We start from the raw sequence: 12,289 nt of genomic DNA on the forward strand, positions 1-12,289 counted from the left end.
TCTGCTCATTGTCCAGTCAATTTATTTATTACATTTGTATCCCACCTTTCCTCCAAGGAGCGCAGGGTGATGTACATGGTTCTCCCCCTCCCCATTTTATCTGCACAACAACCCTGTGAGGTAGGTTAGGCCTAGAGACAGTGACTGCCCCAAGGTCAACCAGTGAGCTTCATGGCTGTGTGGAGAGTTATGAATCCTGATTCCCCAGGTTATAGTACACCACACTGGCTGTCATTTATGAAATTAGGTGGATGGGTATAACAAATGGAGCCATTTTTGTAGCCAAATTAAGATTGTGGAACTCCTTGCCAGTAGAGATCTGCTTCACCCCATCTCTGTGTAGTTTTTCATTTGATGAACACTCCCACCCCCCACCCCCAGTTAGCTTTTAGAGTTTCATACACTTTTAATATGCTCCTTTTAGCCACTATTTGCCTTTCATACCTATTTGTAATTTTGAATTGTATTTACTTGTTTTAATTGCCTTAAGCCTGTATTCATTTTTGTGATGTGTTTTAACTTTTTGTAAGCTGCTTTCGATGCTTTGCACAGAGAAGCAGGTTAAAAGTAAGAAATAAACTGAATAAGCGAGAGCATACTATTGGGCCCAGTTTGCACATTATCTGGAGTACAGCAGTTGCCACATTCTCTTTGGTTGGTCCCATAGCACTCTGGGTAACATCTTCAGAACTGGGGCAGAGTGTGTGATAAGTGGTAGAGATGAACTGACCTTGCTAAACTTTAATATTTGCTTGCAACTTTATAGATTTAATGTATAAACTCAGAAAAAGTTCTCTGTTATTACAGGATTCTAAAGTCTCTTCTGATTTAAAGTTAGAGTAGCACAAAGTACCCCAAGAACTCTTAAACCACTTTCTTTCTATAAAGGTAAACGCCTCTCTGAGAGGCTAATAAATGGGGCTGCTGCTAAACGCTTTCAAATGGAGCTGGAAATGCCACTGGAAATGGTCGCTATGTGATGATCATGTAATGTTTTCAGGGGCTGCATGGGAAAAATATGGCTGTAACCACACCATCACATGGGGGAAGCCAACTCCTTTTCATGCATCCCATGGAATGAATGTTATGGGATGATGTAGCAGTATTCCAGCAGTAGGAACCAAGCTTCCTACTCTCTCAGAAAGGCTTTGATTTTTGTGGAACTTAGAAAATAAAGAAGAAAATTGTTTAAAAGCCCTCAGCCACTTTGCATTACTGTCAGATTACTAACCATTGCACCCCCACTCCACCCCCAACTATGCAGACCAGGCAGACACAGAAAATAGAGATTAATTTATAACTCATCATTAACTTGGTTTGAATGATAAAGGTATTAAAATGTGAATATTAAAGTCTGTTAGATCAAAGTCAGGGGATGCTTCCAGGCTATTTTCAGGTGGGATTCAATCATATTCCAGCAATTTTAGTTAATTGGAAGGTCTTGTGCAACAAACCCACTTCCTCAAAAGACCAGACTTTTTGTGAAAAGGCAAGTGATAGGAAATGTACTAGAAAGTGTGGGATAACAAGTGTGAGATGCAACATCATATTACCTCCCTGCAAACAAATTAAAATAAATACTCATTAAACAGGTCATCTGGAAGCACCAAGTGTCTGTTATACTTTGAGAACTATATTCAAGTTATGAACCAACTAATTCCAAGTTTTAGCATCATTGCTAGTGGTTATGTATCATTCTATTGACACAACTAACAGAGTGGTCATTGCCATCATGGTTTCTAGCTACACAATCCCCCCTAATAATGCGGGCAGAAGGAATAGACATTACCTGAAGTGGCATGAGAGTTGTAAATCACAAAGGCATCAATCATTACACCATTTTAGGTCATATGTAAATCAAATCTCATGCCAGCTTTGCACACAATAACAGGCCACAAAGGATATGCAAATGATACATGCATCTTTTCCATACCTCCAGTATAATGTGCGAATGTGGAACTTGAGCATCTACCCCAATGGTGAAATGTGTATGAGTTCTAAAAGCATTTAAACTGTGAAGTGTTGAAATATCTGAACTGGAATGGAAAAATGTGATCTACTACTTTCTGGAATAGCTCCCCTGGCTGACCATGGTGCATTGGCTGTGACCCAGATCCTATGGCTGACCCTCCAGTGCCAAAACATGAAACACTTTTAGCCGTAAAAATACCAAATTAGGCACTATGATGTAACCAATGTTGTGGATACTCCTCTTCAGAATTCCCTTGTTTTTGTGTTAAAATTGTTAGCTGCAGTAATCTGTGCTATTCTTCATTTGTTTGTTTTAAAAGATTACAGAGAAGTGAGATCTAAAAAACATATATCCTGGCACTTGTTTGTGTTCTTTCTATTTTAAAAACAAGGGAAAGATCTGGTTTTTTTCAAATGATGGGTCTGGGAAGTGGCTAGATGTGCTGCCCATAATATGCTATTTGGACTGTGTAATAATTTCCACACAATTCATCAACGCCTCTAATCTAAACGACTATGTACAAAATTCAGTGCAACATTTGTTTTACATGTGTGTAGTGTTCCAAACAACGCGTTTTAACTTGTTGTAATATAATCAAAGTTCCTGCTAATTACTTCAGTGTGCAGACTGTGGTACCCCTGGCTCGGCGTATAACCACTCTGAAATAATTTTATTAGGTAGCAAATAACATGGCTCAGTAACACTAATTAATTGTGTTTCTTGGACCACTGAAAATGTGTTAATTGGAAAGAGAGTAGTTCTGGTACATTTCCCACCAGGCTGACTTTTGCACTTTTGAAACATGCTTCTCTGTCATGGTCATTATAGCAATCAGGAGAGAGCTGGAAAGGTGCAATAGGAGAGCATTCCTGAGTGTTTGAGAGTGGAGTTGGATATGCAGTGCTGGTCAGACATTCACACTCTGGCAAATACTTTTGCCTTTTTAGGCTGCCCACTAAGCTCCAAAAGGAGGAGAAAGACCAGCTTGGGGGTGAAGGGAACGCCGGTATTTATGCACTAAAATATGATTCAAGTGTTTCTTTGGTGTGGATGACGAGAGAGTGAGAGTGAACATATCAACCATATTGAATATTGATGTAAACTTAGTACTAAATGTTTGTGCCGGTATATCTACTAAGAACACACAAAACTTGCCTGAGACATTTCTGTAGAACTTAGGGTTTAGATTTCCTCCAGACAATCTGTTTATTCAGCATTCATTCTGATTTGTTTACACAATGCTTACATGGTGGTTAGACTATGTCTGGTTTTTATTGAGCATTCATTCTGATTACCATGGGACGGTAATATGACAATGAGCACTTACCCTGATTTGCTTGTGTGGTGTTTACACATCTTTCCATTAATCATTTGTTTATCCAATTTTTAAAATGCATTTCCCAGTCACTTTCCAAACCACAAAAAGTCATTTTCCCCCCTTAAGTGAATTTGTTACACATGGGCAAAAGAACACTTTAATTGTGCAAGCTTAAAGTTCCAGCATGCACTTGAATCCCTCCCTCAAAATACCGACAGCCTGGAGGCACCCTAAAACTCTTTTAGGGAGGAATTTCCAAATTCATTTTGAATTTTGCGTCAGGTAACATTTACTATGGCAGTTTTGACATCTGCACCCAAAGTTAATGGCAAAGCACTGCTGTGGCATCTTGTTTGTTGTGCTGGTATAGCTATATCATGCTCAGTCCCAAGTCCTAATATGCTGGCTCACCTAAGTCAGGTTGAAAACTGTTAACTTTTAATTAAAGTCAGGTATGGTTTTCTGAAGATTTGTAAATGTTTTTCTTTTGAAAAGAAGGGTGGGGTTCAAAATAAGTAATGTTAGCACTTTTAAAAAAGCGTTTTTATTTAACAAAATAATAATACAAGAATTAAATAAAGAGCTGGAAAAACAAAATAGAAGAATTGCCTCCCCATCCAAAAGCCAAGAGAACAAGAGCTATCAAATAAAACAATTCACAGCATCACTGGCAAGTCCATTCTTTCTAAATTAGTATTCTGGTTCCAGTAACTAAAAAAAAAATTGCCACATTCGGATGTATAGAGGCAACTCATAATTAGGATGATTTCTTCTTTGATTTTATAAATATTTATCCGTATATTGTTGTGCGCTACTCCAATCTCCAAGCAATGCAAGACTTCTAGGAGTTCCAGCGCTTACCCAAGGTTTGGTCTCCTTGGAATGAAGGTCAGTGTAGACTATGGTGTCTTATAGGATATATGGTTTATTTACACACATGCACAACCTGAGCTCAAGATGGAGGGTTCAGAGCATTAACAGTCCAACAGTTCTTGTTCTTCCATCAGGCTTGTAGGGAGGCACCCCAAAGCCATGGTGCAGAGAGCAGGTCTCTCTGTGTGTCCTTCCAGTTTTACCCCATGATGAGGCTAAAAAACGCAAACCTCTTTCTGGTTCTAGGATAGGAGGAGGAGGGCCTTTTCCACGAAAAGAGTTCCAAAGGCAACAGATCTCTCTTGGCCACATCCCTTTGGATATGCAGATTGACCATTAAAAAACCCCATTAACTCACGGGCTGACTTGGCTTAGATTAACAAAGGAAGCTAGTCAGACCAATGGAGCAGGTTTCTTCCTTTGCAGATTCCAACTTCCAGATGCAAGATCAAAGCCTTGAAAGAGACCCAAAGAAATAATCTATCTCAACCCCCAATCTCATAACACTATACAATTCTGAGTATTTTCACAAGCTATTCTGATATAGTAGGAACACTTGGGGATTTCCAACTGCAAGCATAATCTACTTTTTCCAGAAACAAACAAATTCATAATTAACTGGATTGCCTTATATCTATAACAGTCTAAGTAATTAAAGAGAATTCTTAAAGCATCATGTTAAAGCATCATGATTCACCCAGTTATCTGCTAAATAATCTCTGTTATCTGAACCCCATATGCTTATACTTGGTTCATGCCCACCAGGTGTGTATTTGTGATGGGACACAGACCCGTTACTTTTTTTTGCAGGTGGCTCCCTCCAGGCCAACTCCCAGAGTTCCTCTGTCTGTACAGCCAATCAAGCTGCACAATTCCCAAGTGCTGAGCTACCATTTAAAAGCTACCCCCTTTCCTTATTGCCTTGGAAAGGACGGGCCTTGAACCCAGTGAGGTGAGCAGTCACTACGCCAAAAAGCAGTCAGCATGGATCCCCTTGCACACTGATTGGCTCCTACTGTTTTTTGTTGTGGGAGGAGAGAGACATAAGGAGCTGAGAGAGAGTTTACAGAGAGTGAAGGATGGACAACCAAGCCCAGGTTTTTCCGGCTTATGAGCACTGCAACCTCAGGCTGCCAGCCAGCAGCAAACGTGTGTGTGTGTGTGTGTGTGTGTGAGAGAGAGAGAGAGGGGGGGGAGAGAGGGGGGGAGAGAGGGGGGGAGAGAGGGGGGAGAGAGAGAGGGAGAGGGAGAGGGAGAGGGAGGGAGGGAGAGGGAGAGGGAGGGAGGGAGAGGGAGAGGGAGAGGGAGAGGGAGAGGGAGGGAGAGGGAGAGGGAGAGGGGGAGGGGGAGGGAGGGAGGTATGCAGGTGTGCTTACTTACCGAAGGGGAGTTGCTCAGTAGTGTGTGTGAGACAGAGACAGAGAGCTTTTGTTCAATGAGGACTTACTCCTAAGTAAATGTGCCTTGGATTGCAACCTTACAGCCCATTCCCATGCATGCTTGCTCAGAGAAGTTAGTCCCATTGTATTCAGTGGGGCTTGCTACCAGGTAAGTGTGTATCTCAATAACAACTGAAGGAATGTCATCAGAAAACTCTTCCTTTATAAAGGAAGGACCTCCAACAGCATTTGTTCAGATCTTGTAAGTTCAAGTCTGTGGCTTCCTTTATGAAATCAATCCATCAGTTGTTTACCGAGCCCCATTCAAGGTGTTGGTGTTAACCTTTAAAGCCCTACACGGTTTCGGTCCAGTGTATCTAAAGGAGCGCCTCCAGCATCACCAAGTATGCTGCCTGACGAGATCAGCCTCGCAAGACCTTCTCTCGGTCCCACCAGTTAAAACAGCTGGACTGGTGCGGACCAGAGAGAGGGAATTCTCGGTTGTGGCCCCCACCCTCTGGAACTCTCTGCCATATGACCTACGCTATGTCTCCTGCTTGGTAGGCTTCCGCCAAGGACTAAAAACATGGCTGTTTCAGCGGGCATACAGAATCCCTGGTTAATTTTAATTCTACAGTGTACAGATGTGGGTAAATTGAATATGTTATAATTGTATTTATATGTGTATTTTAAATTTTAATTATGTACGCCACCTAGAGTGGCTGTTCATTCAGCCAGATAGGCGGCCTAAAAATAAAATTTTATTATTATTATTATTATTATTATTATTATTATTATTATTATTATTATTATATCACTTTTTTGGTCTTCCTCTTTTTCTACTCCCTTCTGTTTTTCCCAGCATTATTGGCTTTTCTAGTGAATCATGTCTTCTCATTATTTGTCCAAAGAATGATAACCTCAGTTTCATCATTTTAGCTTCTAGTGATAGTTCTGGTTTAATTTGTTCTAACACCGAATTGTTTGTCTTTTTCTCAGTCCATGGTATGCGCAAAGCTCTCCTCCAACACCACATTTCAAATGAGTAGATTTTTCTCGTATCCACTTTTTCACTGTCCAACTTTCACATCCATACATAGAGATTGGGAATACCATGGTCTGAATGATCCTGACTTTAGCTTTTAATGATGCATCTTTGCATTTGAGGACCTTTTCTAGTTCTCTCATAGCTGCCCTCCCCAGTCCTAGCCTTCTTCTCATTTCTTGACTATTGTCTCCATTTTGGTTAAGGACTGTGCCAAGGTATTGATAATCCTTGACAAGTTCAATGTCCTCATTGTTGACTTTAAAGTTACATAAATCTTCTGTTGTCATTACTTTAGTCTTCTAGAGCGGTAGTCCTGCTTTTGTGCTTTCCTCTTTGACTTTCATCAGTATTCGTTTCAAATCATTACTGGTTTCTGCTAGTAGTATGGCATCGTCTGCATATCTTAAATTATTGATATTTCTCTCTCCAGTTTTCACACCTCCTTCATCTTGGTCCAATCCCGCTTTCTGTATGATATGTTCTCCTTATAGATTAAACAAATAGGATGATAAAATACACCCTTGTCTCACACCCTTGCCGATGGGGAACCAATCGGTTTCTCCATATTCTGTCCTTACAGTAGCCTCTTGCAGCATCTTGTAGCATCTTGCTATAGCAATCTAAAGCTTTGAACACAGTCCTCTTCTGCATACACTCGAGCAGGCAGGCAAGGGGCAACCACCCCCACCCCTTGGGGCTTGGTATTTCTCTCTCTCTCTGTCATCCTCCCCTAGACTCAAGCAGACACGTCTGCAGTAAACAATGTTTCCAGGACACCTGAAGCGCTGTTTACTGCAGAGGCACCTGGGCACATCTGGCAAGGAGCACTATTCCAACCACATTAGAAGGCTGCCTACAGCTTCTGCAATCCAGTAGACATGGAGCCACATTCTGACTACGTCAGAGTGTTCACACACACGCACACACCCAAAAAAGGCTTTGTTAAAAGGAGCTTCTTTCCTGGAGAATTTGTTAAGTCAGGCATTACTGTAATCTTAGAAGACAGTGTGGCTGTGAGGGAGTGTGGCGTGACCATCATGAAGGGACCCTGCACTTCTAAGTTTGCCACTACACTACTAATGCCCACCAAACCAAACAAGTCTGCATGATGAGCATTACATTCCCAATACTTGAATGTGTTCACATGATATTTGCACTCTCAGGAGCAAGATAACATCTATACAATAATTTGTGTTGAGTGTCCCTTAGTTCAACAGAAACCAAGAACTAATTCCTCCAGGAGATGTCACAGTCTATGAGTAATACCCTTTCATGTCCACCTGCTTGTACGATGGGATTTCTGGTTTCTCTTGTCTTCCCCTCCAGCCCCCTAGGCACTTCCAAAATTTGCTTTGAGCCCCCCAATCCACTGGAGCAGATTTGGGGGGAGGAGAGAAAGGAGAAGCCCCATCGCACAGACCAAGTGCCAGCAGTTGTCCAGGTTTGTGCACTGACTGACAGCTCAGAAGGGCACTTCACCAGGCTGATCTGGCTGCGCCACTTTACTGCCCTCCTTGCCAGCCTTCCAAGTTGCTGTTTTAGCATTGGGTAGGTGGCGGTGCCGCTTTTTAATGGGAGCCAAACAGCTTTCACCTGCAGTGGCTGCATGGAGATGGGGGACTCATCAGTAGAATTGTACTTGAGGCCCCTGAAGTCTGGTACTAGCCCAATATCAGTCTACATTTCCTATTATCCCTGGTTATCATTCATGTTGACGGGGGTTGAAGCTGATGCGGATTGAAGCCCAACAACATCACAGGCTCCTCATTCCTTCTTTGAAAGAGCATACAAGCATTTTAGTTACCGAGAACTTCATTTAGAACAGAAAGAAAGTCAAATCTCAGTTATTCACAAGGCCGCAGGACTATCTGGTAGGGGTGCTGTGGTTGTATCCTGCACTGCAGATCCTGCTTGTAGCAGGAGGTTGGGCTAGATGACCTCCCACCCCTTTCAAATTTGATTCTATTATTCTGCTAAATTCATCCAGTTGCCTGTCCAACTTCATACCCTAATAATAAATGTGCTTTTATTTCCTCAGTCATATTCATTATCAGATCAAGAAGCAGAGGAAATATAGTCAGTTAATAACTGTTCAAGAAACCAAGATCTCTGTTCAACCAGGCAATAGAAAGCCTCTTAGGGAAGGGCCATAGCCCAGTGGTAGAACACATGTTTTGCATGCGAAAGGTCCCAGGCTCAGTCTGTGATATCTTTAGTTGAAAGGATTAGGTAGCATTAAATGATGTGAAATATCTGGAATTGAGACCCTAGAGAGCTGATACAAGTCAGAGTGGATGATTCTGGAACGGGTGGACAAGTGGCTTGATCTGATATAAAGCATGTTCCTAACTCATCCCCTTGTTCTTTGCATTTTGAAAAATCCATACAGAAATAATAGAAGTGGGATGTACGCCTGGTCACTGTTTTGCATTTTGGGTATAGAGTATGAGAGGGTTGGCAAATGCTTTCACAAACAGTGGCTGGATTGTTTATTTATTTGATTTATATCCTGCCCTTCCTCCCAGCAGGAGCCCAGGGCGGCAAACAAAAGTACTAAAACACTTTAAAACATCATAAAAACAGACATTAAAATACGTTAAAACAATACAACTTTAAAAACATTTTTTTAAAAAAGCTTTGAAGACTTTTTTTTAAAAAAATGGTTAAAAACATATGCTTTTTAAAAAAAGGTTTAAAAGCATATTAAAAAGCATTTTCAACTCAGAAGCAGACTGGGATAAGTTCTCAACTTAAAAGGCTTGTTGAAAGAGGAAGGTCTTCAACAGGCACAGAAAAGATAAGAGAGATGGCGCCTGTCTAATATTTAAGGGTAGGGAGTTCCACAGGGTAGGTGCTGCCACACTAAAGGTCCGTTCCTGTGTTGTGCAGAATGGACCTCCTGATAAGATGGTATCTGCAGGAGGCACTCACCTGCAGAGTGCAGTGATCCACTGGGTATGTAAGGGATAAGACGGTCTTTCAGGTATCCTCGTCCCAAGCTGTATAGGGCTTTGTACGCCAAAACTGGAACCTTGAGCTTGGCCTGGTAGCAAATGGGCAGCCAGTGCAATTCTTTCAGCAGCCAGGTGACATGTTGGTGATACCCTGCCCCAGTTAGCAGTCTCACCACTGCATTTTGCACCAGCTGCAGCTTCCAGACTAACCTCAAGGACAGCCCCAAATAGAGCGCATTACAGTAATCCCGCCTGGAGGTTACCAGTGCATAAACAACAGTAATAATCATTATCATAATGAAGTGCAGAAAACAAAGAGCCCAGGAAGTTCATTAGTGTTTTATGAGCCTTCAGTAACTTGTAAAATTTCACAGTGCTGCTTCTCGGTAATGTGAAAGTCAGCAGTGAAATGTTCACAGAATGAATTCGCGGAGAGCAGGACGAGCATGTAAATTGAGGATCTCAAAACACAAAATATTATTTATTACCTTGACTTTTTATTTTGGAGCTGGTGCACTCCCCACGTTCTTTACAACATAGCTAAATGTTAACCAATGAAGGAAGTAAACCACTTGGATGTTTCTTGTTAAGATATATGGCAATTAGTCAGCCAGCTTCCTCACTAGGCTGCTTCCTTACCATTCCATAAAAACAGGCTCAAATGCTATACTTGGAACATTTTTTCTGTACTACCATTTTGTTGCTGTTATGGGAAGGCAGCAAAGGGTAGCTAAGTATAAATTCACCTAATAATGTTTCCACATGCCCACATTTAATGTCCAGTTGTAAATCCCTGCTCCACTAAATGCCATTTTCATGCTGGTACTTGTCATGGTGAAACAGATACTGGGGTAAATTTAATAATATAAAGTGCATATTAAATTCCCACCTCCGTCGCCTGTGAGGAATTAGTATAAGGAAGACTGCTGCCTGTATTTTTGTTTCTGAAGGGCCCCTGAATAATGCTACTTAAGAGTACCTCTAATGTTGTGTTTTATTTATGACTGATGATGTGGTAAATGCTTCACTTTCAGCTGTGGTGGTTAAGATAGTCTTAGTAGAGAAAAACTGTTTTTCTAGGAAACTGAGACTGCAATGGAAAGTTTTATTAAAAAGTGAACCATGGTGTGTAAGCAATCTGTATCTCACCCCTTAATAGGTTATACCCTTCAATGAAATGATGAGAACTCAGAACAGTTTCAGTAGAAGAGAAAATTCCAAAATTACACATGCCTTTCAACAAGGAAGCCTTTTTGGGGGCAAGTTTTACAAAAGTCTCTCTGTCCCTGCCCACCCCCAGCACTACCCCTTTCTATTACATATGAATCAAATTCAAGAAGTCTCAGTGTCAAACTGTGTGTGATGATGTAGGCTCAGGGTGGTCAGGTGTCCTATTTGACAGGAGTCTTCTGTTTGAATGGATCCTCATTTAAAGGGCTGCCCAGTCCAAATCCGCTTCAAAGATAAAGAGCCATCAGAAGAGAGAGTAGGAATGACCTTGAAGTGGCCCATCAGTAGTTAGCACCTGGACAGCAGACTGAGCAGGCACACAGGTTAGCGGTCCACTGTGCTCTGCACTATGGCAAGAAGTACTGTATTTCCATTTAACTTATTTATGTATGTATGTATTTATATACTGCTTCTATGCCAGTATGGCTTCTTATAATAATTATATAATAATTATTTTGAAATTTGCATAGATCTGTCTATCTTTCAATAGTAACATGTGCAAATTTTATGTAAATCTGTCCCCTTTTGTCTTCTTTTATTTATTTATTTATTATTTGATTTATATCCCGCCCTTCCTCCCAGCAGGAGCCCAGGGCGACAAACAGAATTGCTAAGAACACTTTAAAACATCATAAAAACAGACCTTAAAATACATTAAAACAAAACAACATTAAAAACATTTTTTAAAAATCTTTAAAAAATCTTTAAAAAAGGGTTAAAAACATTATTAAAAAAACATATTAACAAGCATTAAATTGTATTTATTTATTTATTTATTTAATTTCATTTATAAACCGCCCTTAGCCAATGGCTCCCTGGGCGGTGTACAACATACAATAATAGCAATAATCAACAAAAATCGCAAGATATAAAATACAAATACATAATAGCACTACCTAATATTAAGGTAATTAAAACATTAAAATACATACAAATGGATTAAACTTGGTGTTTCCTCTTTTTTTCAGAAGTGGCTTGCTGGATGGGGTGGAACCAATGTGCTACCTTCTTGGCAGGTGGTCTCTGTTGCTTACCAGGAGGGAAAGGGGGATGGCTGAGGCAGCAGGTAGGTTGGCATGGTGCAAATGCACTGGTAGCACCAATCTGGGGCTGCTGCCGGTGCATATGACCTATGCTGACCTCCTTGATGCCTGTCCTATCACTCCTGGTAAGCAACAGCAACCCATCTGCCAGGAAGCTAGCAGAGCAGCTCTGCCCCACCTGGTGAGCCACATCTGCTTTTTGAGCACGGTGGAAGCGGCCACCCTATGTAGACTGCTCTTTCACTTCACCCCTTTTCGGTTTTTTAATGTATATTTGTAAAATATTTAAAACATGCGTTTGGAATCTCTAGAACAATGGAGGCTTCACTGCTAAGAAAATATGTGACAAATAGGTTGCTGCCTAGCTCTTTGTGGTTATCACAGAACGGCAAGTTCCAGATTTCTGTGGGCCCTTGTTGACAAGAGACCTGGAGTTCTGTGCTTAGTTGAGAAGGATATCCACAAACTAGAA

This window comes from Rhineura floridana, chromosome 10 (assembly GCF_030035675.1).
Source record: "Rhineura floridana isolate rRhiFlo1 chromosome 10, rRhiFlo1.hap2, whole genome shotgun sequence".
In the NCBI taxonomy this organism is placed as follows: Eukaryota; Metazoa; Chordata; class Lepidosauria; order Squamata; family Rhineuridae; genus Rhineura; species Rhineura floridana.